The sequence below is a fragment of the Microcaecilia unicolor genome, chromosome 9 (genome assembly GCF_901765095.1).
Source record: "Microcaecilia unicolor chromosome 9, aMicUni1.1, whole genome shotgun sequence".
Classification (NCBI taxonomy): domain Eukaryota; kingdom Metazoa; phylum Chordata; class Amphibia; order Gymnophiona; family Siphonopidae; genus Microcaecilia; species Microcaecilia unicolor.
Genome location: NC_044039.1, coordinates 220574578 through 220600849, shown reverse-complemented (window position 1 = coordinate 220600849; position 26272 = coordinate 220574578). Strand labels below are relative to the sequence as shown.

The window sequence follows — 26272 nt, the reverse complement described above, 5'->3', positions numbered from 1 at the left end:
ACTTGCTGAATAACTTACATGACTATCGGGGGGGGGGGGGGGGGGGGAGAGACCATGTCTGAGGTTTTAGGTTCTTCAATCCCCCTTTTGTCTACAAGTGATGGCCTTTGGGAGACCCCCTTCCCACCCCCCTTGTAAAATAGTCTAGACAGAAGGGAAATACTTTGCCTGTAATGTCACTGTCCTTTCTGACATCATGGGGGAGAGAGGGATATTTTGTAATATTATTTATTCTTACATGTTACAAACCATCTTCTAAACACTGTGTTACAATCTTTTAGCAACAAGATTCAAATATTGAATATTTTTACTGCTGTAATTGTCTACTGCTCATGTTTGATCTATTCTTACTGTACACCGCCTTGAGCGAATTCCTTCAAAAAGGCAGTAAATAAATCCTAATAAATAAATACATAAATACATACAATAACTTACTTCTAATACAGTTACAACACATAACCCCACGTCACAATGAAAGTGTCTGTGACGATCACAGTTATGTTCAACTATCCCCCCCCCCCCCCCCCACTGGATCCTCCTTGGACTCTCATCCAGTGGCGTAGCCGACTGCCAATTTTGGGTGGGCCTGAACCCAAAGTGGGTGGGCACAAAATTTTCTCTCTACCCCCCCCCCCCCCCCAGCAAAATGTAGTCACACTCAGATGCATTTGTCACACAGGGTAAAGTGCTGCTTTTCAGTGCATCAGATTTCAGACAATTTATTTAATAGCCTAACACCCTTTTCAGTGAGCTTTCAGAGGCCAAAACCTCCTGCCTCAGGTCAGTATAATGCTGTTACGGTATCCTCTCCTGACCTAAGGAAGGAAGTATTGGTCTCTGAAACTTTATTAACACCATATTACTTTATCCTAAATTAAAAATAAAATTATTTTCTTTACCTTTCTTGTATGGCCATTTACTTTTTCTCATTGTGTCGCTCCCAGTCTCTAGATTCTGCTTTCCTTCATTTTCGCTTAACTGTTCTGCCAGGGTTTCCTGGTCATTTGTCATTTTGCTCTCCCTTTTCTTTGCTTTCTTCAATATTTTTCTGCCTCTCTCTCTTCTCTCTCTGTCCAGATTTAATTCATTCTTACTATCCATTCTTTAATCTCCTTCATCTACTTATGGCTTTTCACCTTTTTCTCACCCTTGTTCTCCCCATGCCCCTTCCTCTTATTCTCCAGTCTTTCACTACTCCCCTTTTCCATGCAGCAGCTCTCCTCTTTCTCTCCCCATCCTTCCAGTAGTCTCCCCTCTTTCTTTCTGCATCCTTCCATCCAGTGTCACCTCTTTCTCCCTACCCTTCCATCCAGCGTCTTCCCTCTTTCTCTCCCCATCCTTCCACCCATCTACCCTCTCTCCTGATCCTTCCATCTAATGTCTCTCTCCCTCCTTCTAACCAGTGTCTATCTCTCTACCCTTTTCTGTTTAGTGTCCCTTCTCTCTCCACATCCTTCCAGTCTCTCCCCTTTCTCTCTGCATCCTTTCATCCATCTCCCCTCTTTCTCTGCCATCCTGCCATCTGTTTTCCCTCTTTCTCTCCCCATCCTTCTGTTTTCCCTCTTTCTCTCCCCATCTTTCCATTTTCCCTCTTTCTCTGCCATCCTCCCATCTGTTTTCCCTCTTTCTCTCCCCATCCTTCCATTTTCCCTCTTTCTCTGCCATCCTCCCATCTGTTTTCCCTCTTTCTCTCCCCATCCTTCCATTTTCCCTCTTTCTCTGCCATCCTCCCATCTGTTTTCCCTCTTTCTCTCCCCATCCTTCTGTTTTCCCTCTTTCTCTGCCATCCTCCCATCTGTATTCCCTCTTTCTCTCCCCATCCTTCCATTTTCCCTCTTTCTCTGCCATCCTCCCATCTGTTTTCCCTCTTTCTCTCCCCATCCTTCCATTTTCCCTCTTTCTCTGCCATCCTGCCATCTGTTTTCCCTCTTTCTCTCCCCATCCTCCGTTTTCCCTCTTTCTCTGCCATCCTCCCATCTGTTTTCCCTCTTTCTCTCCCCATCCTTCCATTTTCCCTCTTTCTCTCCCCATCCTTCCATTTTTCCTCTTTCTCCCCATCCTGCCATCCATTTTCCCTCTCCCATTGCCGGCCACTGCTGCTTTTCCTGATGAGCAGCAGGGCCGGCACTACAAAAAGAAGAAGCGCTCAGCTGACTGAGCTGAGCGCCAATGCTAACCCGACGAGAAAAAATGTTTTTAAAAAAACGCGGCACAGCAGGCAGCCTCGAAGCATTGGCTGCTGGCTCTGCAGGCTCCTTCCGTCTCTTACGTCACTGCCCCTGCTTCGCTACAGGGGCAGTGATGTAAGAGACGGGAGGAGCCTGCAGAGCCAGCAGCCAATGCTTCGAGGCTGCCTGCAGTGCCGCGTTTGTTTTTTCTCGTCCTTAGCAACGCGTTGGCGCTCAGCTCAGTCAGCTGAGCGCTTCTTCTTTTTGTAGCGCCGGCCCTGCTGCTCATCAGGAAAAGCAGCAGTGGCCGGCAATGGGAGCTGGCGCTGGCGCTGGGCAGGCCTGGGCTGAAATTGGGTGGGCCTGGGCCCACCTAGGCCCACCCGTAGCTACGCCCCGTCTCATCCAAGGGGCCCTATTACATCATTCAAACCTGTTGGAGTTTTGAGTGTCAGGGCTGTGGTTGATAAATGTGAATAAATGAAATTGCTGTGGTTCTGCAGGTTAACTGATTGATACTAAACCCAGAAAAAAGATGACTGGTTTAGCATAGGACCTTCTCATATTCCAGTTCTCTTCAACAGCCCAATTACTCCTGTTTCCTCTTTTAAATATTTGGGCATTATTCTAGATTCTGTTCTCTCATTCCTTCCTCAAGTTTCTTCAGTATTCAGAACGAGTTTCTATTTTTCGGGAAACTCAGAGCGATCCGTAACTATACACAAACTCTCTCCGTTCACTTTTTTATGTCTATATCAACTTGCGTTATGATTACTGCAATGTTGCGTATGCAGTGATAATAATGAACCTGTCTGGGCCTAAACTGACCCAAAGTTTCTGAGGCCTAAAGCTGTAAAATCCTGTCTTTTGTCTGACCCAAAAATAAGCCTTCATGACAAGCTGGCTTTTGTAGCTTTGCAGAAAAGAGGAACCAACAGCAAAAATGTTCCAGCCAGGGGCGTTAGAAAGAATGTGGTTAGGGGTTTTTAGAGCTAGCTGTACTTGAAGGCATAAGATAAAAGGTTGATGATGAAATGGACCGTGAAGCAATCTAATAAACAAACTTATCAGTCTTATGTTTCTGTGGACCACTGTAAAATAATCTTGATCAGTTTTAGAAGAAAAGAAGAACAAGAAAGAGGCAGGCTTAGTAACATGCCTCCCATAGACTAATGTTAAATTTTCCATATATAAGTGACTGTAATTCCTGCTTCTGTGGAGATGTACTTAGAGACTGCACTTTGCAGCTTGGGTGCACTCCCATGAGAAAAGCATTGTAGACTTATTGGCTGTCTGTTTTTCTAACTTGGTAAGTTAATAAAATTTCAGTATTTTCTCATATATTTGTGGCGTTCATTCTGTTGCTCCTTAGCCACAGGACTGCGTGGAGCATTCCTCTGGGCTGGGAAGAAATAAATAAATAAACAGCAGGTATCACTAAGGTAAATCTAAAAAGTTTACAGACTCTTCAGAATACTGCAGCCAGGATTCTGTGCTGGGCAAAGCGACCTGACCATGTCACACCTCTTCTGAAACAATTACATTGGCTCCCAATAGATTTCAGAGACACTAACTCTTTACATTCAAAATATTTTACAGTAATAAACCCAGTTACTTATCAACACTGGTTATCCCATGCATGCTGCTTAGGACTCTCCAATCTCTTACAGACAATAGACTTGTATTGCTTCATCCATCCAAAGTGAAATGGGAGTCAACTATATCCAGTGCCTTGTATTTTTTTCCCTTGCACTATGGGAGCTCTCTGTCGAAATACCTTAGAATAGAAAAAAAATCATATATCTCTTTCAGGACTGCCTTGAAAACACACCTATTTCACATGGCATTTGACAACTGGTGATCCTGCAGCTGGGTCGTATGTGTTGAGGGCAGTGAGTGGCAGTCTTTGAGTGGATGATCGCCTAATAATACATGACGTCTGTGTTGTTCTGTCTTATCAAAATGTGGTGTTCCTTTCCAAAAGCTTGTATTGTGGTTTTTTTAAATGAATGATTTATGTAAAACCTCCTTGATTCGTGTATGAAAGAAGCAGTATATCAAATCAATAAACAATAAACATAGAAACACTGAAAATGTAGGCAGATAAAGGCCATATGGCCTATCCAGTCTGCCCATCTGTGCCATCTATTCTCCCTATCACTTCCTTAGAGATCATATGTACTTGTCCCAAGGTCTCTCGAATTCAGATATTGTTTTCATTTCCACCGGGAGGCCATGTCATGAATTCACCACCCTTTCCGTGAAGATGTATTTCTTCAAATTATGAGTCTGTCCCTTTCACCTTCATCCTATGCCCCCTCATTCCAGAGCTTCCTTTCATTTGAAAGAGACTTGCCTCCTGTGCATTAATGCTGAATAGGTATTTAAATGTTTATATCGTATCTACCCTCTCCTACCCTACCTTTCTTTCAAAGTATACATATTGGGATCTTTAGTAACTGCCCTCTGGACTGATTCCATCCTGTTTATATCTTTTTGAAGGTGAGGTCTCCAGAACTATACACAAACAATATTCTAAATGAGGTCTCTCCAGAGCCTTATACAGGGCATCATCACCTCCTTTTTCTACTGGTCATTCTTCTCCCTTTACATAAAAGCATCCTTCTAGATTTTGCCTTCATCTTTTCTACCTGTTTGGCCACCTTAACATCATCACATACAATCACACTCAAGTCCCACTCTTCTTTCATGCACAAAAGATCGTCATCCTCTAAACTGTTCCGTTTCCTTGGGTTTTTGCAGTCCAAATGCATGACCTTGCATTTTTTAACATTTCATTTTAGCTGCCAAATTCCAGACCATTCCTCTAGCTTTGCTAAATCCTTTCTCATGTTATCCACATCATCAGGGGTGTCTTACTCTACTGCAGATTTTCGTATCATCGCCTTCCACTCAACCAGTTCCTAACCCAGTCAGTTACTTTAGGACCCATACCGAGGGCACTCAATTTATTTATTAGTCGTCTATACAGAACTGTGTCAAAGACTTTGCTAAATTCTAAATAAACCATATCTAGCATTCTCCCTCGATCCAACTCTAGTCACTCAGTCAAAGAAATTAATCGGATTTGTCTGACAAGACCTGTCTCTAGTGAAACCATGTTACCTCAGGTCCTGTAATCCATTGGATACCAGAAACTTTACTATTCTCTGTTTTAAAAACATTTCCATTAATTTACTTACCACAGAAGTCAGACTTACCTACCTATAGTTCCCAACCTCTTCCTTTGTGGAGAGAGACCACATTTGCTCTTCTTCAGCCTTCCGGGACCACTCCAGAATCTAGGGACACAGTGCTCAGACCTGTTGGTGTTTTCTTTATCCCAAGATATCTGATATAATTGTTACAGGATATATTATGCTGTATAAATGAAAGACAAGATCATATTCTTATTTTTATGTGGCCCTTGTATATCACCCTCCTTCATCCTCCTGGAATGAACGTTGAGCTTTTGTCACTGAGCTCATCTCAGCATCTCCTTTTCTCCTCTTATCCTTCTCTGGCTCCCTCCTTGGATTTCCTCTCACTCACTCATGGCATTAGGTTTTCTCAACATGTTGACTTTCCTACTCATACTTTAGGCAACACTCTTGATTTGGTTTTCTCAAAATCATCCTTTATATTAGACCTTTACATTTTTAACAGCTGTCTTGTTCCTTGGTCTTATCATTTCCTCTTTTCTTTTCAACTGTCTTTTCCTGCCCCCTTTCCTTATCCCCGCCCCACCAACCATCCAATTAAGGTTCTTAATTATAACGTATGACAAACATCAAATCAACATTAGATCACCTAGAACCACCATCTAGTTCACTACCACCTTCCAACTGAGTTTCTTCATTTCATTCTTCTCTCAGTAATATTTTTGATTCCACTGCACCATTAAAACAGCATACTGCTTGCCCCTCATGATACTCTGCTCCATGATATCATCCTGAACTTCGACTTCTAAAAGCTCAAACACTTAGTGAAGAAAAGAGATGGCAAATGAATCATACCCAAACTGCTCGTTATCGCTTCAAGCTTAAATACACCAAATATCATTCAGCCATCTCCACTGCAAAAAGAGAATGTTGACATTGTAAGTAGTATACTATGCCATACTTTGTATTGTTATTTTACTGCTGTAATTGTCAATTGCTCATGTTTGATTTATTCTTACTGTAGACCGCCTTGAGTGAATTCCTTCAAAAAGGCGGTAAATAAATGCTAATAAATAAATAAAGCCATTAGGTTTGCCAGCAATAAACCACAGAAGTTATTTAAAATATTAAAGTCTATCTCCCCTGCTGATCTGCCCTTCCCTCCATTTTCTCAGTTTTTCACTTCTTATGGCACCATTGCCACAGCTTGGCAAAGCCAACTAGATAATCTCAAGAATTCTATGAATCTCTCCGCTCCTTCCCTGAAGACTAAATAATCTACCACGACACATAGCTACAAATTGGCACACCTTCAACTTTCCCTCTATGCAAAATCGATCTTTGACCTTCTATACATCTGACTTCTTCAGCCATTGATCCATTGCCTGCTAAATTGGTCAAATAGTTTAATGCCTTTCTTACACACTTTCATAGTTCAAAGTTTAGAATCAGGTGTGGTCCCTCATATCTGAAAAATCTGCAATTATTTATTTATTTATTGTGAACATTTATATCCCACATAATCCCACCAAGGCAGGCTCTATGTGGCTTACAACATTTGATGAAAAGAACTACATAATAACTCTAGTACACAACAATCCTTAAAAAACTAGTCCTGGATCCCTCTCTCCCGCTAAATTACCACCCTATCTCAAATCCACCGCTATTCTCCAAATTACTAGAAAAAAAAATCATCCTAAAATAACCTCCTTCTCAGAGAAAACATTCGCATTACGTCCAAGACAGCCGGGTTTTCATACAGCTCATAGCACAGAAACCCTTCTTACTGCTGTCTATAATGAGAAACGCACATCCTTAGATCACAAATAATCTGTTGTCATTGTCTCCTTAGAGCTTTCATCAGCATTCAATATGATTGATCACTTATAACTCATGGGTCTCTCTGGTGCAGTTTTATCCTGGTTTACTTTATACTTAATCAGTCCTCTTATCTGATCTTAACTGATCTTAGGACACCTGTCTTCTGCAAACTATACTTATAACCTGGATGTTCCCCAGGGCTCCATTTTGGCACCAATTCTGATTAATCTCTTTATCCCCCTTTTGATTCTTCTTATACAGTCTCAAAGATGCAGTCCATATTGTTACGTTGATGGCATTCAAATTCTGTGCTCATGTATCTCGGAATGCAGGGACTCATCAATGTTAAACTCTTGTCTTGAACAAGTGGCTATTTGGCTTGGTAAGCATAGACTTTCTTTAAACATCTCTAAAACAGAAACAATGACTTTCCCAATCCCTACTGTATCATTCCCCCATCCCCTTCCCTCCACGGTCATGTTATGACCTACACCAAGGAGTCATCCTCAACTCCAAGCTCATATTCAAACACCATATTGATTAAATTATTCAGTCATCCTTTTTAGCCCTACAATAAGTACATAAGTACATAAGTAGTGCCATACTGGGAAAGACCAAAGGTCCATCTAGCCCAGCATCCTGTCACTGACAGTGGCCAATCCAGGTCAAGGGCACCTGGCACGCTCCCCAAACGTAAAAACATTCCAGACAAGTTATACCTAAAAATGCGGAATTTTTCCAAGTCCATTTAATAGCGGTCTATGGACTTGTCCTTTAGGAATCTATCTAACCCCTTTTTAAACTCCGTCAAGCTAACCGCCCGTACCACGTTCTCCGGCAACGAATTCCAGAGTCTAATTACACGTTGGGTGAAGAAAAATTTTCTCCGATTCGTTTTAAATTTACCACACTGTAGCTTCAACTCATGCCCTCTAGTCCTAGTATTTTTGGATAGCGTGAACAGTCGCTTCACATCCACCCGATCCATTCCACTCATTATTTTATACACTTCTATCATATCTCCCCTCAGCCTGTCTCTTCTCCAAGCTGAAAAGCCCTAGCCTTCTCAGCCTCTCTTCATAGGAAAGTCGTCCCATCCCCACTATCATTTTCGTCGCCCTTCGCTGTACCTTTTCCAATTCTACTATATCTTTTTTGAGATACGGAGACCAGTACTGAACACAATACTCCAGGTGCGGTCGCACCATGGAGCGATACAACGGCATTATAACATCCGCACACCTGGACTCCATACCCTTCCTAATAACACCCAACATTCTATTCGCTTTCCTAGCCGCAGCAGCACACTGAGCAGAAGGTTTCAGTGTATCATCGACGACGACACCCAGATCCCTTTCTTGATCCGTAACTCCTAACGCGGAACCTTGCAAGACGTAGCTATAATTCGGGTTCCTCTTACCCACATGCATCACTTTGCACTTGTCAACATTGAACTTCATCTGCCACTTGCACGCCCATTCTCCCAGTCTCGCAAGGTCCTCCTGTAATCGTTCACATTCCTCCTGCGACTTGACGACCCTGAATAATTTTGTGTCATCGGCGAATTTAATTACCTCACTAGTTATTCCCATCTCTAGGTCATTTATAAATACATTAAAAAGCAACGGACCCAGCACAGACCCCTGCGGGACCCCACTAACTACCCTCCTCCACTGAGAATACTGGCCACGCAATCCTACTCTCTGCTTCCTATCTTTCAACCAGTTCTTAATCCATAATAATACCCTACCTCCGATTCCATGACTCTGCAATTTCTTCAGGAGTCTTTCGTGCGGCACTTTGTCAAACGCCTTCTGAAAATCCAGATATACAATATCAACCGGCTCCCCATTGTCCACATGTTTGCTTACCCCCTCAAAAAAATGCATTAGATTGGTGAGGCAAGACTTCCCTTCACTAAATCCGTGCTGACTTTGTCTCATCAGTCCATGTTTTTGTATATGCTCTGCAATTTTATTCTTAATAATAGCCTCCACCATCTTGCCCGGCACCGACGTCAGACTCACCGGTCTATAATTTCCCGGATCTCCTCTGGAACCCTTCTTAAAAATCGGAGTAACATTGGCTACCCTCCAGTCTTCCGGTACTACACTCGATTTTAGGGACAGATTGCATATTTCTAACAGTAGCTCCGCAAGTTCATTTTTTAGTTCTATTAATACTCTGGGATGAATACCATCAGGTCCCGGTGATTTACTACTCTTCAGCTTTGTTCAGTTAAGCCTTATCTCCCAACCTCATGTATCCGGATTCTTCTTGTCTCTCTTATTACCCATCTGGATTAGTGTAACACACTCTTTTCTGGTTTACCTCTCTCGTCATTAAAGCTCCTTCAGCTTGTACAATCTACGGCTGTCAAACTTCTACACAGTGCCCCAAATTTGATCATGCCACTCCTTTCCTCAATATCCTACCACATTACCTATAAAGTACTTCTCCTGTTTTATAAAGGTCTCCTTCCATCTGCTCCAGAATATATTTCCAGTCTTCTCATTCCACATTCCTCTCCCCGTCCTCTATGCTTCTCTCGGTGGTCCCTTCTTCTTCCTTTTCCCACTGCTATAAGACTGGATGCTACATGGGCCACTGCTTTTGCCTATGCTGGTCCGAAACTCTGGAACACTCTGCCACTTCACATAAAATCTGAACCGTCATATCCTGCTTTTAAAAAAAACCCCAACATAACCCCACATCCCCAGCTCTTCTCCCTTTCTCCGGCCACTATTCCCACACCCCCACCCTCACATTTCTCTTCCTCTTTTCCTACCCCTGCCTGGTCCGGCACCAGCAAGCTTCTTCTTGCTGCCTGCTTCCGGGTCTCTCCTCCCGTGCTCCTGCTTGCCGCCCGGGACCTGGATGATTGCATTAGTGCGATATCACATTAATGCAATCATATGGGTCCTGACTTCCGGCTCGGACAGGAGCAGGAGAAGACAGACCGTGGGAGCAGGCATGTAGGGCTTGCTGCCCCCCGGAGGCAAAGACAGAAATGTAAGGGGCGGACGGGCAGGAGTGGCAGTGGGAGGGGGCGGTGCAAGTGGCGGGGGGTGGGGGGGTGGGGAGCTTGCAGTGGTCTGGTTCTGCCGAGGGTCCGGCTATGTCTCTCGGCAGCCCTGTTCAATGTCTACTTTCTCCCCATTCAAATCAATGGAGGGGGAACCTGAACCCCCAAAGGACATCATTCTCCCCCTCCTTACTTTTCCAGGGCTCCACCAGGGCTAAGGCTAGCCCTAAAACAGAGAAAAGGAAGGGTCATGAGAGAAGGAGCTGAGGGTGGGGAAGCTGAGGAAGGAGGGAGTGTTGAAGACTGAGGACTGTCAAGGGCAATGGAGAGGAAGAAAAGCAGGTGAAGGAGAGATAAGACCAAAACTGAGGATGGGGTGGGTGGGAGTAGCAGGGTGTGTGTGTGTGTGTGTGCACGATCCTGAAGTATGTGGAAAATGGAGAAGAAGTGAAGGACCAGGTAAAGAAATGAAAAGATGGAGAGAAGTGACAGGAAAGAGGGAATACGTGTGAGAGAAGCAGGAGGGATGGAGAAGGAATGAAAGAGAGACAAAAGAGGAACAAGAAACAGAAGAGAAATGAGGGGCATTTTCAATTTAAAGACTGCATTATACAGTATGATTTCTAAGTTTTAAATTATTTTGCTGTAATTGGTTTAAATAATTGAAATCACTTTTAGCTCTATTTTAGTTGACAGGCTTCTTTGATGGAAATGACCTTTTGCCATCAGAGTGTCAGGGGACCTCTCCCTGGACAGAGTTGGCTGAGGTTCAGCAGAAGAGTCTAGAAAGCTACCAAATTTCCTTCTCTCCCACTGTTATCAATAGAAATCAAACAAAATAAAACATGGAAAAGAAAATAAGATGATACCTTTTTTATTGGACATAACTTAATACATTTCTTGATTAGCTTTCGAAGGTTGCCCTTCTTCCTCAGATCGGAAATAAGCAAATGTGCTAGCTGACAGTGTATATAAGTGAAAACATTCAAGCATTACTATGACAGTCTGACAGGGTGGGAGGAGGGGGGTGGGTAGGAAGTATGCATGGGGACATCAAAGCATATCATTGATATTCTAACAGGATGGGTGTGGATAGGCGAGGGGTGGGATGATCAACAGAGACATACAGCTTTATGGTTTATAATGGGCTAGGAACCTTGTTAAGTCCTTTCTGTTGGGTGTTAAAATATTCAATCATTCTGACTTCAAAGGTCTTACGTTCTTGTATGGTTTTAAAGTTACCTTTCAGGATTCTCAATGTGAAGTCACTGGTACAGTGTCCTGGTCCTGTAAAATGCTGACCAACAAGGGTGGGAGCCCTACTGGCACCAGTATTGTTCATGTGATGTCTATGTAAATTGAATCTTGTCTTAAGCATCTGGCCTGTTTCTCCAATATAGCATCCTTCGTTACATTTTTTACACTGAATGATATATACCACATTGGAAGGATGAGCAAGTGAAAGATTCCTTTATGTTGAATATCTTTCCTATGTGGATGACTGTGGGGTCCTGTGAAATGTTTTGGCATAGTTTGCAACTGGATAAATTACATGGACGTGTGTCCTTCTGTTCCTTTTCAGTCTGTGATGGAAGTTTACTTCTGATTAGCTTGTGTTTTAAGTTGGGTGGCTGTCGGAAGGCCAGTACTGGTGGGGATGGGAATATCTCTTTCAGTAATTCATCCCACCCTGTCAGACTGTCATAGTAATGCTTGAATGTTTTCACTTATATACACTGTCAGCTAGCACATTTGCTTATTTCCGATCTGATGAAGAAGGGCAACCTTCGAAAGCTAATCAAGAAATGTATTATGCCCAATAAAAAAGGTATCATCTTATTTTCTTTTCCATGTTTTATTTTGTTTGATTTCTATTGATAACCTTAAGAGTGGACTATCACGGCTACCACACTCCTCTTCTCTCCCACTAAATGTCATTTGAACCTTTCCAGCCCTCCTAACCAGACCCCTGGCAGCAGAGGGTGGGGGTGGGGCCATGAGGAGCCTCTGAACTTGCATTATATCAAGCAGCTCACTATTATCTGTTTGTTCACACCTTCAAAACATTTGAATTCATTAATAAGGCAAGCCTTGTCTTTGCTTAACCTGTTCCATTAAGCTGTGTCGGTCAGTAGGGTCACTAATTTTGTCTGATAGTGTAACTTCATTCATTTGCCTGACACTGACATCAAGCCCCACTGCTCTACAGTTCTTGGTTCAGCCTTGAGCCCTTTTTAAAAAGAGGGTACTGTCTCCACTCTTATCTCTCCCCTACACTCCTTCCTGGGAACACAGTTCATGGGGTAAATCTCTCTTATCTGTACCCTTCTCCTCCACTGCCAGCCCCAGACTCGGTTCCTTTATCTTGCTGCACCATATGCCTGCAATAGACTTCCTGAATCAGTACCTCAAGCTCCAGTTCTGGCCGTCTTCAGCCTTTTTGAGGCTGCTTTTAATTCCTATTCACTTGTTCAGTACCCATGTCTGTTTTATCATTCCCACCTTAAGTAATTCCCTTATCCTTTGTTTATCCTGATTAGATTGTAAGCTCTGTCCAGCAGGGACTGTCTCTTACATGTTCAGTGTACAGCTGCTGTGTGGGTCTAGTAGCGCTATAGAAATGGTACTAGTACTAGTAGTAGTAGTCTTTGGGATTCTGGAATCTTGCTATTTGGGATTCTGCATGAAATTTTGCTACTGTTTGTCTTTATCCCTTATTTGTCCTGTTTTGTCTGTCCTGATTGGATTGCAAGCTATGTCAAGCAGGGACTGTGTCTTATATGTTTAGTATACAGCGCTGTGTGCGTCTAGTAGTGCAATAGAAATAAGTACTAGTAGTAGTAGTCTTTGGGATTCTGAATGGAATCTTGCTACTCTTTGTCCTTATCCCTTATTTGTCCTGTTTGTCTCCTAATTAGATTGTAAGCTCTGTCAAGCAGGGACTGTCTCTTTACGTCCAGTGTACAGTGCTGTGTATGTCTAGTAGCACTATAGAAATGATAAATAGTAGTAGTCATTAGGATTCTGGAATCTTGCTACTCTTTGGGATTCCGCACAGAATCTGGCTACTGTGGGATTCCTGAATCTTGCTACTGTTTGTCTTTATCCCTTATTTGTCCTGTTTGTCTGTCCTGATCAGATTGTAAGCTATGTCGAGCAGGGACTGTCTCTTCATGTTCAAGTGTACAGCGCTGCGTAGAAATGATAAATAGTAGTAGTCATTGGGATTCCGGAATCTTGCTACTCTTTGGGATTCCGCACAGAATCTGGCTACTGTGGGATTCCGGAATCTTGCTACTCTTTGTCTTTATCCCTTATTTGTCCTGTTTGTCTGTCCTGATTAGATTGTAAGCTATGTCGAGCAGGGACTGTCGCTTAGATGTTCAGTGTACAGCGCTGTATACGTCCAGTAGTGCTATAGAAATGATAAGTAGTAGTAGTAATGGCCACCCTTCACTTTCCTAGGTGTTGTAGCTTTGAATGATAGGTTGTAGATGTCTAAAGCTGGTTTGCAGTTTCATGTTTGAGCTCTTTCAGGACTCCGGTGAATGCTGTCTGACCCTGGAAATTGTGTTAATTTGATCTATTACATTTTCTCAACTTACATCCCCCTCCCACCTACAGGGTGGCATGACTTTTTACTCCCTCCCTCCTCAGTCGATACGTTCTGGTAGGAGAAGTGCATTAATACAGATCCATTTGCAAAATGGGGTCGATCATTGGCAGTGATATCGTTTGACTGGCCCATGTGGCACAGGAAGATGGTTATAACCTGGTCTCCATCTCTGCTATTGCCGGTTGCTCTTCCCACTGGCATTGTTTGCAGAGGAGAGAAAGGAGGATAAATCCTGCCCTTTGCCCCAACCAGCTTAACTGTCTAGTGCTGCTCTGAGCAAATGCATGGTTTACACATGTGGTCATACCAGCCTAATTTATTGACCTGCATGAGGCAAAGACAACAGTTCTAAACATAAAAGCTACAGAATCGTTATAATCATAAAACCCAGACAATAAAAATTCCAAAGTAGTTCTCTGGATACTGCTGTCCTGGATATGCACCAGCAATATCTAGTTCAGGAGTGGGCATCCTCAGTCCTTGAGGGCCACAACCCAGTCGGGCTTTCAAGATTTACGCAATGAATATGCATGAGATTGATTTGCATGTGCTGCCTCCATTGTATACAAATAGATCTCATTCATATTCATTGTGGAAATCTTGAGAAGCCGACTGGTTGTGGCCCTCGAGGACCGTGGTTGCCCACCCCGATCTAGATATTGCCTCTGATATCAGAGCAGGATTAGCTCTATGGTAGATCCCAGACAAAAAGCATATTAGGTCTCCCATCGTAACATAAATGCATTCTAAGACTCTCCCACATCATTCTGACTTCAATAGAAAATTAATAAACAAAATAAGCCCACAGTGAAAATGTTTATTCACAAAAATTCAAAACTCATTAGTGTAGAGAATGTTTTGTGCTCAGAATTTGCCAGACCCAACGCGGGTTCATTGACCTGGTAATGGAGAACTCATGTCTTTCTCAATCATTGCATGTTAAAGTAGTCGAATTCCAATCATGTGTTGTGGAAAGCTTATTGTCCCCATTTTGTATATTTTGGGGTATTCAGTAGGAAATCGGCAGAGGAGGGAGCAACATGTACAAAGCACTGCTCCCCACTCCTCCTGCTTTGGAGGACAAAGTACTGGGGATCAGGGGCGTAGCCAGACTTCACGGTGGGAGGGGGCCAGAGACCGAGGTTGGGGGCACATTTTGAGTGCCGCCCTTCCGCCCCCCCACCACGCCTCGCCTCCTTGCCCCCACCTCCTCACCCCCCACCGCCTCACCTCGCCCCTCACAAGCAAATACCCAACCCCCACCAGCCGAAGCCTTCTTCAGCGTAGTCTCCAGTGCAGCTGCGTTCGCTGCCTGCCCCCTGCTCTTCTTTCTTCTTGCTCCTCCTGTGCACGCTGATGCTGAGCTTCAGCGTGCACAGGAGGAGCAAGAAGAAAGAAGAGCAGAGGGCAGGCTGCAAACGTGGCTGCGCCAGAGACCGCTGAGCATCAGCTTGCACAAGAGGAGCAAGAAGAAAGAAGAGTAGGGGGCAGGCAGCAAACGCAGCTGCACCAGAGACCGCTGAGCATCAGCATGCATAAGAGGAGCAAGAAGAAAGAAGAACAGAGGGCAGGCTGCAAACGTGGCTGCGCCAGAGACCGCTGAGCATCAGCATGCACAAGAGGAGCAAGAAGAAAGAAGAGCAGGGGGCAGGCAGCGAACGAGGCTGCACCGGAGACCGCTGACCATCAGCATGCACAAGAAGAGCAAGAAGAAAAAAGAGCAGGGGGCAGGCAGCGAACGAGGCTGCGCCGGAGACCGCTGACGCTCAGCGTGCACAAGAAGAGCAGGGGGCAGGCCGCGAATGCGCTGAAGAAGGCTTCGGCTGGTGAGGGTTGGAGACCCCCGCCAGCCAAACCAGGGGCCCGGACGAAATTTGCGGGGGCTCAAGCCCCCGTGCCCCCTGTAGCTACACCCCTGCTGGGGATGAAGATAGGCATTGTGGGTAGTTTGGCTCTGGACCCCCTCCCCCTCTTCTTTCTACCATTACTTACTAGGGTAACAGTCTGCTTTGGGGGTGTTGGGGCGCGTCCTAAACATATTGGGCCCTAGGCATGTGCCTAGTCTGCCTGTGCCGTAATCCTGCCCTGTCTGATATCCAGATAGTGCCTCTGACAGTGCAGTTAACCAGACAGTAGCAATATTCAGTCTGCCCTCTGGATAACTTAGGACAGATAAAAGATCGTGACTGTGTTATCCAGATATTCAGAGCTGGTGAAATATATTTTATTGACTTTTATGAAAGTATATGATAAAGTTTAAAACAGAACAAGGAAAGGAGAAATACAGTGCCTATTTTGACCGCTGCAGCTGACGTTTAAAGAAAACGCCAGCCACGTCAGCTAATGTAACATAACACGAATTAGAATAAAAATAATCACACAAATTGATAATAGAATAAAAATTAAAATTAGGAAGCCCATTTAGATGTCCATTTCAGGCTCTAATTCCTGAATAAAAATAGAGTGCTGAATCTTCTATAGCAGATTGGTATTAAAAACGGTTGTAGCCCAGTAAAAAGTCTTCTAAAACAAATTAGTTTTAAAAGCCAGAGTGCTTTGGTTTACCAACTGATCTAATTGATCATTTCCTGACTTTCAGGACAAATCCTACATCCCTAAATGAATGGAGCTTGGAGGTTTAGTATCTGAATGGGCCCTGACCACTCTGTTTATTTCAGGATTGTTTTCTGTGCTTACCAGCTTGAGGAAACTGGAATATTGCTCAGATCCAGGCTTAGGAGCTGTGCTTTCAGCTAAGGGTGGTCCTTTTTTTGACCCCTTGGCTAATACTCAGAATTTGTACGTGAGGGGTGGGGGATATCCACTGACCCACTGGAGACAAGCTGACATAGTAACCAGGTCTGCAGGAGGATTGAACATCCTGTGTGTGTGTGTGGGGGGGGGGGGGGGGGGGGGCGGTGAAGCTTTTTGTGGTTCTGTTTTGGAGCAAAGTGGGCTGAATATTTGTCATCTGCGCCATGCAGTCTGCTGGAGCTGAGCCTGTACTGGCCGCCTCTCCCTCTGTCGCTCTTGCCATGAATTAGCAATTAAACTGCTTGCCCTCTCTCTTTGTTTCTCAGTCCATTTCTGAAAGTCACTGTAAATGTGCAGACACCTCCCTGGGGAGCATTTCTCCTTTATCTCTCAGGCAAAGTGCTCTCTGGCACTTGAGAGATAAACTGTAAACCTGTCCACCAGGGAATACTCTGTCCCTGATCAGCTGAGGGGGAGGGGGGATCCACATTACCTTCTTTATATAAGAATGACCCCAGTGGGCAGAGCCAGGAAAAAGGGGGCAGCTTTGTTTGTTAAAAAGGTGAAATGAGAAACCCAGGAAAACTGTGCAAAGCCCCGGCATTTAAATGGTAGCCCTGGCTTTGACTGTCTGCCTTGAGGCACTGGTATGAGGGGCTCAGATCTTTCAGCCCCCCAGGTCTCAGGATGATTAAAAGACATGGATTATATTGCAATTAATAGGGAAATGAGGTTCAGACTGCTTGCATAAATGGGGAGAGCTGACTAGTCCATGAATATTCATGATGTTAGCTAAATGAATTTACTCAGGCATCACATACATCTACCAGCACATACTTAAGCACATGTATGTTACATACATACACGCTAGGGCAAAAGTAGAGAAACGAGAGCAGATTCTCTACATACAGTCAAGAAAGCAGTAGAGGATGAACAAAATGACGATCGGCCATGGGGATGGAGTCTTCAAATCTTTATTAAAAGCACCAGTGTAAAGGGATCCGACATGGGCCGTGTTTCGGTTGGCACAACCACCTTCCTCACGGGTCACAAATATAGTTCTAAGCCTGATAACTAGTTGACAAAATATGTCTCTGGTGCATGAAAAAAATAAACTGAACCTTACAATGGGCTCAGTGAAAAGGTGTTGGAAGAGCAAGCATTGAGAATGGGTTCTAATGATAGTGTTTTCTCAAAAAGAACTCCTAAAATTCTAATTGTTGACAAGTATTATTTACTCTGATCGAAACTGGATGGCTACCAGTGTTGTTGAAAGTACGAGGTGAAAGTACTTAAGTAAAAGTAAAAGGGAATTATATACCGCCTTTCTGTGGTTTTTCCTACTTCATTCAAAGTGGTTTACATAGTATACACAGGTACTTATTTGTACCTGGGGCAATGGAGGGTTAAGTGACTCGCCCAGAGTCACAAGGAGCTGCAGTGGGAATCAAACCCAGTTCCCCAGAATCAGAGTCCGCTGCACTAACCACTAGGCTACGCCTCCACTCATTCCACCAATAAGAGCCAACCTCATCAGTGATGTCACAATGGCTTGATTGCCCGATACTTGGCTCACTTCTGATATTGTGATGTCATAAGGGAAAGGGAAATGGGACTTGATATACTGCCTTTCTGAGGGTTTTTGCAACTACATTCAAAGCGGTTTACATATATTCAGGTACTTATTTGTACCTGGGGCAATGGAGGGTTAAGTGACTTGCCCAGAGTCACAAGGAGCTGCAGTGGGAATCAAACCCAGTTCCCCAGGATCAAAGTCCACTGCTCTAACCACTAGGCTACTCCTCCACTAGCAACATTCCATGTAGAAGCCTGCCCTTGCAGATCACCAATGCGGCCACGCAGGCTTCTGTTTCTGTGAGTCAGACGTCCTGCACGTATGTGCAGGACATCAGACTCACAGAAACAGAAGTCTGCGCGGTTGCGTTGGTGATCTGCAAGGAATAGCAACATTCCATGTAGAATCTCAAATAGTAGCAACAGAATCTCAATAGTAGCAACATTCCATGTCCCAGTGCACTAACCACTAGGCTACTCCTCCACTAGCAACATTCCATGTAGAATCTCCAACAGTAGCAACATTCCATGTAGAATCTCCAATAGTATCTATTTTATTTTTGTTACATTTGTACCCTACGCTTTCCCACTCATGGCAGACTCAATGCGGCTTACATGGGGCAATGGAGGGTTAAGTGACTTGCCCAGAGTCACAAGGAGCTGCCTGTGCCGGGAATGGAACTCAGTTCCTCAGGACCAAAGTCCACCACCCTAACCACTAGGCCACTCCTCCACTGTTGATACTATTTGAGATTCTACATGGAATGTTGCTACTGTTGGAGATTCTACATGGAATGTTGCTAGTGGAATAGCAACATTCCATGTAGAATCTCCAATAGTAGCAACATTCCATGTAGAATCTCCAATAGTATCTATTTTATTTTTGTTACATTTGTACCCCGCGCTTTCCCACTCATGGCAGGCTCAATGCGGCTTACATGGGGCAATGGAGGGTTAAGTGACTTGCCCAGAGTCACAAGGAGCTGCTGCAGTGGGAATCAAACTCAGTTCCCCAGAATCAGTCCGCTGCACTAACCACTAGGCTACTCTTCCAAAATATATATTTTAATACTGAAATAAAAGTACAGTGAGGAACACATTAACCCCCCTGTTTACGAAGCTCTGCTAGCAGCTGCCACACGGCAGTGCCGACACAACCTATTCAGTGTGAATGGGCTGTGTTGACATTACCCCATAGGCAGCCGCTAGCATGGCTTTGTGCACAAGGGTCTAAAAATGTACTTAAGTAAAAGTAAAAAAAAGTTATTGGCTAGTACAATATTTGAGTAAAAAGTAAAAGTACCACAACTGCAATGATTATAACTATTGTTAACTTTTTTATCCCAATACCTTTTCTGCTTTTCAGTTCAATCCTCTTTGTTTGGTTTGTTTTTTTTAATATAATCTTTATTAGAAACCACTAACAAAATAGAAACAGCCAATCATAGCAAGGTCACTAAGCACAATCACAGTCGTACTTTTCAATTTTTAACCCCTCCCTCCCACCCTACTGTCTCCCACATAGAACAGACAATCAGTCAGGATCTGGGTCACAGCAACCCAGACCCAGTCTCAGCAGCCAGTAACACAGTCTATACCTCCTCCCCCCCCCCCCCCCCCCCCAAAGGCTCCAGGTTATAAGCTCAACAAGCATGCGATGTCAATCCATCTCATACTGGAAACCCAACCTGTTGAAATAGCCAATCCTCTTTGTTTTTAATAAAACTACATTTTTGAAAATGACTGTCACTCACGTGAGTGCACTTGTGAGTTATTAATCCAGCACAGCTAAAATGGTGTTTAACAACTGCACTAACAGAAAGTGGATTGTTCAGGCTGATAAAAAGTTTCTTCAAATCAGGCCAGGCTGCAATATTACTGATCAGTGGTGTACCAAGGTGGGGGCGGTCCGCCCCAGGTGCACGCCGCTGGGGGGGTGCCGTGCGCCTGTCTGCTCCGCTCGTTCCGTGCTCCCTCTGCCCCGGAACAGGTTAAAATGCACCCGGGGGGTGTCCCTTCGCCGGGGGGAGGTGTGTCCTTTTGCCGGGGGTGGGGGGTCACACTGCACCCGGGGGGGGGGGGCACATCGGCAATCAGCCCCGGGTGTCAGCCACCCTAGGAACGTCACTGTTACTGATGTCTTCTGGCTGAGTCTGCAAATATCGATCAAGAAAATATCTGTCTGAAACACTTGACTTCCGTATAACAAAGAATACTTTATCATCATTGTCATTATCATCTGCGTTAGAAGTTGTGCTGTCTAATTCATCACTTGCATTCTTCATCTTTATCTTCGTTATCATCATCACGCTGTCCAATTATAAAGAAGGCTTTCACAAAGTTGGAATCATAGTCTGTTGTTGTTCTAACAATTTTTCGTCTGATGGCAAACTCTAAATATCTTCGAGAAATGATGCAAGAACATCAAATGTATAAGAACCCTTCAGTCTTAAGGCCAGACAAACAGACTTCCTCTCTAAAGACTCTATTAATCCAGTGGACAGTCACCCCAATGTACAATTTTCCATGTGATGACCAGCAGCTTGTTGTGATAGAGGCATATGTCTGTTCACCAAGAATTGCTACCAGTTTCAACTTCATTAACGCTTTAAATTGACCGAAGTCATCACTGGAGACCAGGGAACCAGTTCAACAAACACAGGCAACTCCACTGTTCTTATAGGTTATATTCACTGAACAGCAACATTTCAAAAGAGATAATCTACTGTTTGCATGACGAGGTTTGCAATAGCGAAATCCTGTTCCCGGTTTTGCTTTTTCATTTGGCTTCCTGAGGAATCGTCATTTACTTCTCACTTCCACTTTTACTGTTTACTTTTAACTGCATGCATCAGATGTTTCTGAGTAAAAGTAGAAAAAATTGGTGCAATTATTAGGTAAAATTAATAAATGTTGTCCTGTACTTCTTTACAAGTAAAAGTAACAAAGCCTTTATTTATGTACAGTAGCTAGTTACATTTACTTAGTTACGATACAACATTGATGGCTACTATTTAAATTTCCTGTTACAAATAATTTTGTCTTTATTTAATTTCAATATGTGCTTCATCTTCCAAGATTCGATCAATGACAGTCTTGAGTTTATTTATTTATGTATGTATTTATACCCCACATTATCCCCACAAACATGCAGGCTCAATGTGGCTTACATAAACCGTAGAGAGAGAGAGAGAACTCTGGGTGATATCAGATACATATGAGAATAGTAGAGTAGAAGGGCCAGAAAGAAAGGAAACGTTACATATAACAGTACAAAAGAATTGGACTAAACAGGATCCACGTATGCCAGCTGCTGAAAAGAAAAAGCTGCTCAATTACTTACCATTGACGGGAAGTACTATTGTAATATCATCAGCACATGCATACGAACAAAATTCTGAATTTTCTAATGTGAAACCCAGAGAATACATGTAAACATTAAACAAAATTGGAGATGAGTGAGCCCTGGGGAACTCCACAAGTACTCTTCCGACATTCAGAATAAATTATAGATTCAGTCGACTAAAGAATGGCAAAAACCAATATAACCTTTCTTCTCCTCAACCCCCATTGTACCTGACACACATATATTTTTTTTATTTTTGTTACATTTGTACCCCGCACTTTCCCACTCATGGCAGGCTCAATGCAGCTTACATGGGGCAATGGAGGGTTAAGTGACTTGCCCAGAGTCACAAGGAGCTGCCTGTGCCTGAAGTGGGAATTGAACTCAGTTCCTCAGGACCAAAGTCCACCACCCTAACCACTAGGCCACTCCTCCACTGTTGCTACTATTTCAGATTCTACATGGAATGTTGCTATTCCACTAGCAACATTCCATGTAGAAGTCGGCCCTTGCAGATCACCAATGTGGCCGTGCAGGCTTCTGCTTCTGTGAGTCTGACATCCTGCACGTACGTGCAGGACGTCAGACTCACAGAAACAGAAGCCTGTGCAGCCTTCTACTTGGAATGTTGCTAGTGGAATAACAACATTCCATGTAGAATCTCCACTAGTATCTATTTTATTTTTGTTACATTTGTACCCCGCGCTTTCCCACTCATGGCAGGCTCAATGCGGCTTACATGGGGCAATGGAGGGTTAAGTGACTTGCCCAGAGTCACAAGGAGCTGCCTGTGCCCTTGCAGATCACCAATATGGCCGCGCAGGCTTCTGCTTCTGTGAGTCTGACATCCTGCACGTACGTGCAGGACGTCAGACTCACAGAAACAGAAGCCTGCGCAGCCTTCTACATGGAATGTTGCTAGTGGAATAGCAACATTCCATGTAGAATCTCCAATAGTAGCAACATTCCATGTAGAATCTCCAATAGTATCTATTTTATTTTTGTTACATTTGTACCCTGCGCTTTTTCACTCATGGCAGGCTCAATGCGGCTTACATGGGGCAATGGAGGGTTAAGTGACTTGCCCAGAGTCACAAGGAGCTGCCTGTGCCTGAAATGGGAATCCAACTCAGTTCCTCAGTTCCCCAGGATCAGAGTCCACCACCCTAACCACTAGGCCAGTCCTCCACTCCTTTTTTCAAGGAACTGTACACCTCTTACTCTTCCTCCATGATGGAAACTATGAAATTGTGGCTAGATAAATTAGAAATGCCTAAACTGAAATCTGTCTTTCAGTCTAGTACTGATAGACCCTTTACACAAATGGAAGTACACTCGGCGATCGTAAAACTGAAAGGGAACAAAGCAAAGGGCCCTGATAAACTTCCAGCTGAATTGTATCAATCCCTGGCTCCCCACTTTGTCCCTCATTCCAGCATCCGGAAGCGGTTACAAAGTTGCCTGTTCCCAAAGACTACTATATAACAAGCATAAGAACATAAGAGTAGCCATACTGGGTCAGACCAATGGTCCATCTGGCCCAGTATCCTGTTTTCCAAACAATGGCCAAGCCAGGTCACAAGTACCTGGCAGAAACCCAAATTGTGGCAACACTCCATACCACAAATCCCATGGCAAGCAGTTGCTTCCCATGTCTGTCTCCATAGCAGACTATGAACTTTTCCTCCAGGAATTTGTCCAAACCTTTTTTAAACCTAGATACGCTAACCGCTTTTACCATATCCTCTGGCAAAGAGTTCCAGAGCTTAACTATTCGTGAAGTGAAAAAATATTTCCTCCTATTTGTTTTAAAACATAAACCCTTTAACTTCTTGAATGGACTATAAGACTATCAAATAGGAACAAACCACTCTCGACCTTTAGTATCACACAACATAACATTTAACCAACAAAACTGTATCCACATAATGTCCTATCTATAACATTGTACCAATATGGTTCCACCTAGGCTGTAAACCACACTGACCCCCTAAACAGGGGATGTTAGTGGTATATAAGACCTGAATTGAATTGAATGGAAGTTTTCAATAGGATAACAGAGGCCGACCAATTACCCGAGTCCTTCTATTCCGTGACTATAACAGTTATCCGTAATAGTCAGACAGACCCCACTCTGCTCAAATTATAGGCTATTTCTTTGCTAAATATTGAGTACAAAATCTGTACTAAAATTCTCAGCCATAAATTGGAGTATGTCATGTCTGAATGTATTCACCCTGATCAAACAGGATTTATATGAAATCGATACGGCTCAGATAATATTAGGTGCCTCATTAATATAATTTATCACACCTCTAAGCAATCTGAAGACCTGGCGATCCTCTCTTTAGATTCCGAAAAGGCACTTGATATTGTAGAATGGTGTTATTTATTTTGTGTTCTCCAGAGATATCTACCTAACACCCTCCGCATCTGTAGGTATGAGGTCTTTATTAGTGGGCTGACCCGACACGGCTGTGTTTCAGCACAATGCCTGCATCAGGAGTTGTTGCCTTTGTCAAAAAGCTGATTTAAGCAGTGCCCAGAAGTCAGACATTATATCGAGTGTCTGAACACGGAAAGTGATGTGATGCTCCAAAAGACACACTGGTCTCAGTGCATACAGTGGAAGCAGTACATTCAAATCAATCTCATGTATATTCATTGTGGAAATCTTGAAAACCTGACTAGGTTGTGACCCTCAAGGACTGTGGTTGGCCACCCCTGATGTAAGTCTTACATGGCATTACATCACAGTACAGCAAGGTTCTCAACAAGTGGCGTAGCTACATGGGGCCATGGGGACCTGGGCCCCCCATAGATTTCTCCCTGGACCCCACTGCCAACGACCCTCTCGACCCCCCTCCTGCTGCCAACCCTCCCCCGCTGCTGCCGTCATCTACCTTTGCTGGCAGGGGACCCCAACCCCCGCCAACCGAGGTCCTCTTCTTCCGGCGCAAGGCTTCGTTCTGTTTCTGTGAGTCTGACGTCCTGCACGTACAACAAAACGAAGCCTTGCGCTAGAAGAAGAGGACCTCGGCTGGTGGGGGTTCGGGTCCCCCGCTAGCAAAGGTAGGCGACAGTGACAGCAGCGGGGGGGGGGGGGGGGTTGAGACTCTCGGCAGGGTCGTCGGCGGGGGGGGGGGGGGGGTCGAAGTTGTTGTTGGTGGCGGCGGGGGTCGACAATGGCGGGGGGGGGGGGCTAAAATGTGCCCCCTCACCGCGGGCTCTGGATCCCCCTCCCACTGAAGTCTGGCTATGCCCCTGTTCTCAACCCTAGCCAGTCAGGTTTTCAGGATACACACAATGAATATGCATGAGATAGATCTGAATGGAGGTAGCACATGCAAATTTATCTCATGCATATTCATTGTAAATATCTTGAAAAGCTGTTTGTCTAGGACTGGGTTGAGAAACCCCCTGTAGTACAACAACAGCAGAAAAACAAAAACCTTCAAGACCCCATCCTGATCTGGCAAAGCCATTCTCAGAAGCCCTGGCTATTGAAGCCAGCAATAGAGCATGTCCCCGAGGTCCTCCCAGGTCTCTGTGCAGAGGATGGGGGTCCGAGGCATAGGACCAGAGCTTTAAAGATAAAGTACAGCCCAAAAGAGGAAAGGAAAGACACATCTCCATTTCCCACATCCTCATATATACTCTGAGTGCGTCACTGGTGCCATCATCCATTTTTCAAAGCACAGCCTCATTGTTCTTCCTTCCTGCAGTTTCTTTAAAAAGAACCAAAGAGTCAGTGTAGATAGAGGTTAAGGTCACTTACGTATAACCCCGTCACTTGTTTGGGCCATTGAGAGGTTTTCACTGGGAATCCTCGCAAGCAGAAATCCATCTCCCTGACTATTTTTCTCTTAAGTTCAACTATTTTATAAATTTTCACAATAAATAAGTACAATTAGAACAATATAATTGACTGACAAAGAAATATTAATGCAACATGTAGGATAAATTAGAATTCCTAATGAAAATATAATAAGATAAGGAAGGATGTAGACAGTTCACAGATTGTGCAGAGATGTGAAATGATGAATATAAGATTCAGCAATAGCATTAAGACAATACATATATGTCTCAAATGTCAATGGTCATTGTTAGGAAATAAATTCCATCACAGGGAGCCAGATCTGAGTAACTTTAGAATGCTTATTGTATCATAAAAAATGTAGCATTTACGTTAGAACTATTCTTCCAACTGCCTAGACCAGTGTTTCCAAGACCTGGAGTATATAAGTGTTGCCATAGTGGGACAGACCAAAGGTCCATCAAGCCCAGCATCCTGTTTCCAACAGTGGCCAATCCAGGTCACAAGTACCTGGCAAGATCCCAAAACAGTACAAAACATTTTATGCTGCTTATCCCAGAAATAAGCAGTGGATTTTCCCCACGTCCATTTTAATAATGACTTATGGACTTGTCTTTTAGGAAGCTATCCAAAACTTTTTAAAACCCTCTAAGCTAACTGCTTTTACTACACTCTCTGATAACAAAGTCCAGAGTTTAATTACACGTTTAGTGAAGAAAAAGTTTCTCTGATTTGTTTAAAATTTACTACTTTGTAGCTTCATCACTTTTTGGAAAGAATAAACAAGTGATTCACGTCTACCTGTTCCACTCCACTCATTATTTTATAGACCTCTATCATATCTCCCCTCAGCCGACTTTTCTCCAAGCTGAAGAGCCCTAGCCGCTTTAGCCTTTCCTCATAGGAAAGTCATCCCATCCCCTTTATCATTTTCATCACCCTTCTCTGTACCTTTTCTAATTCCACTATATCTTTTTTCAGATGTGGTG

The 26272-nt window shown here is 43.8% G+C and overlaps 1 protein-coding gene across 1 annotated transcript in view; it reads left to right on the top strand.

The window, feature by feature from the left end:
* NRXN3 (neurexin 3) overlaps nt 1-26272 on the top strand; it is a 1814506-nt gene that overhangs the window by 218282 nt on the left and 1569952 nt on the right.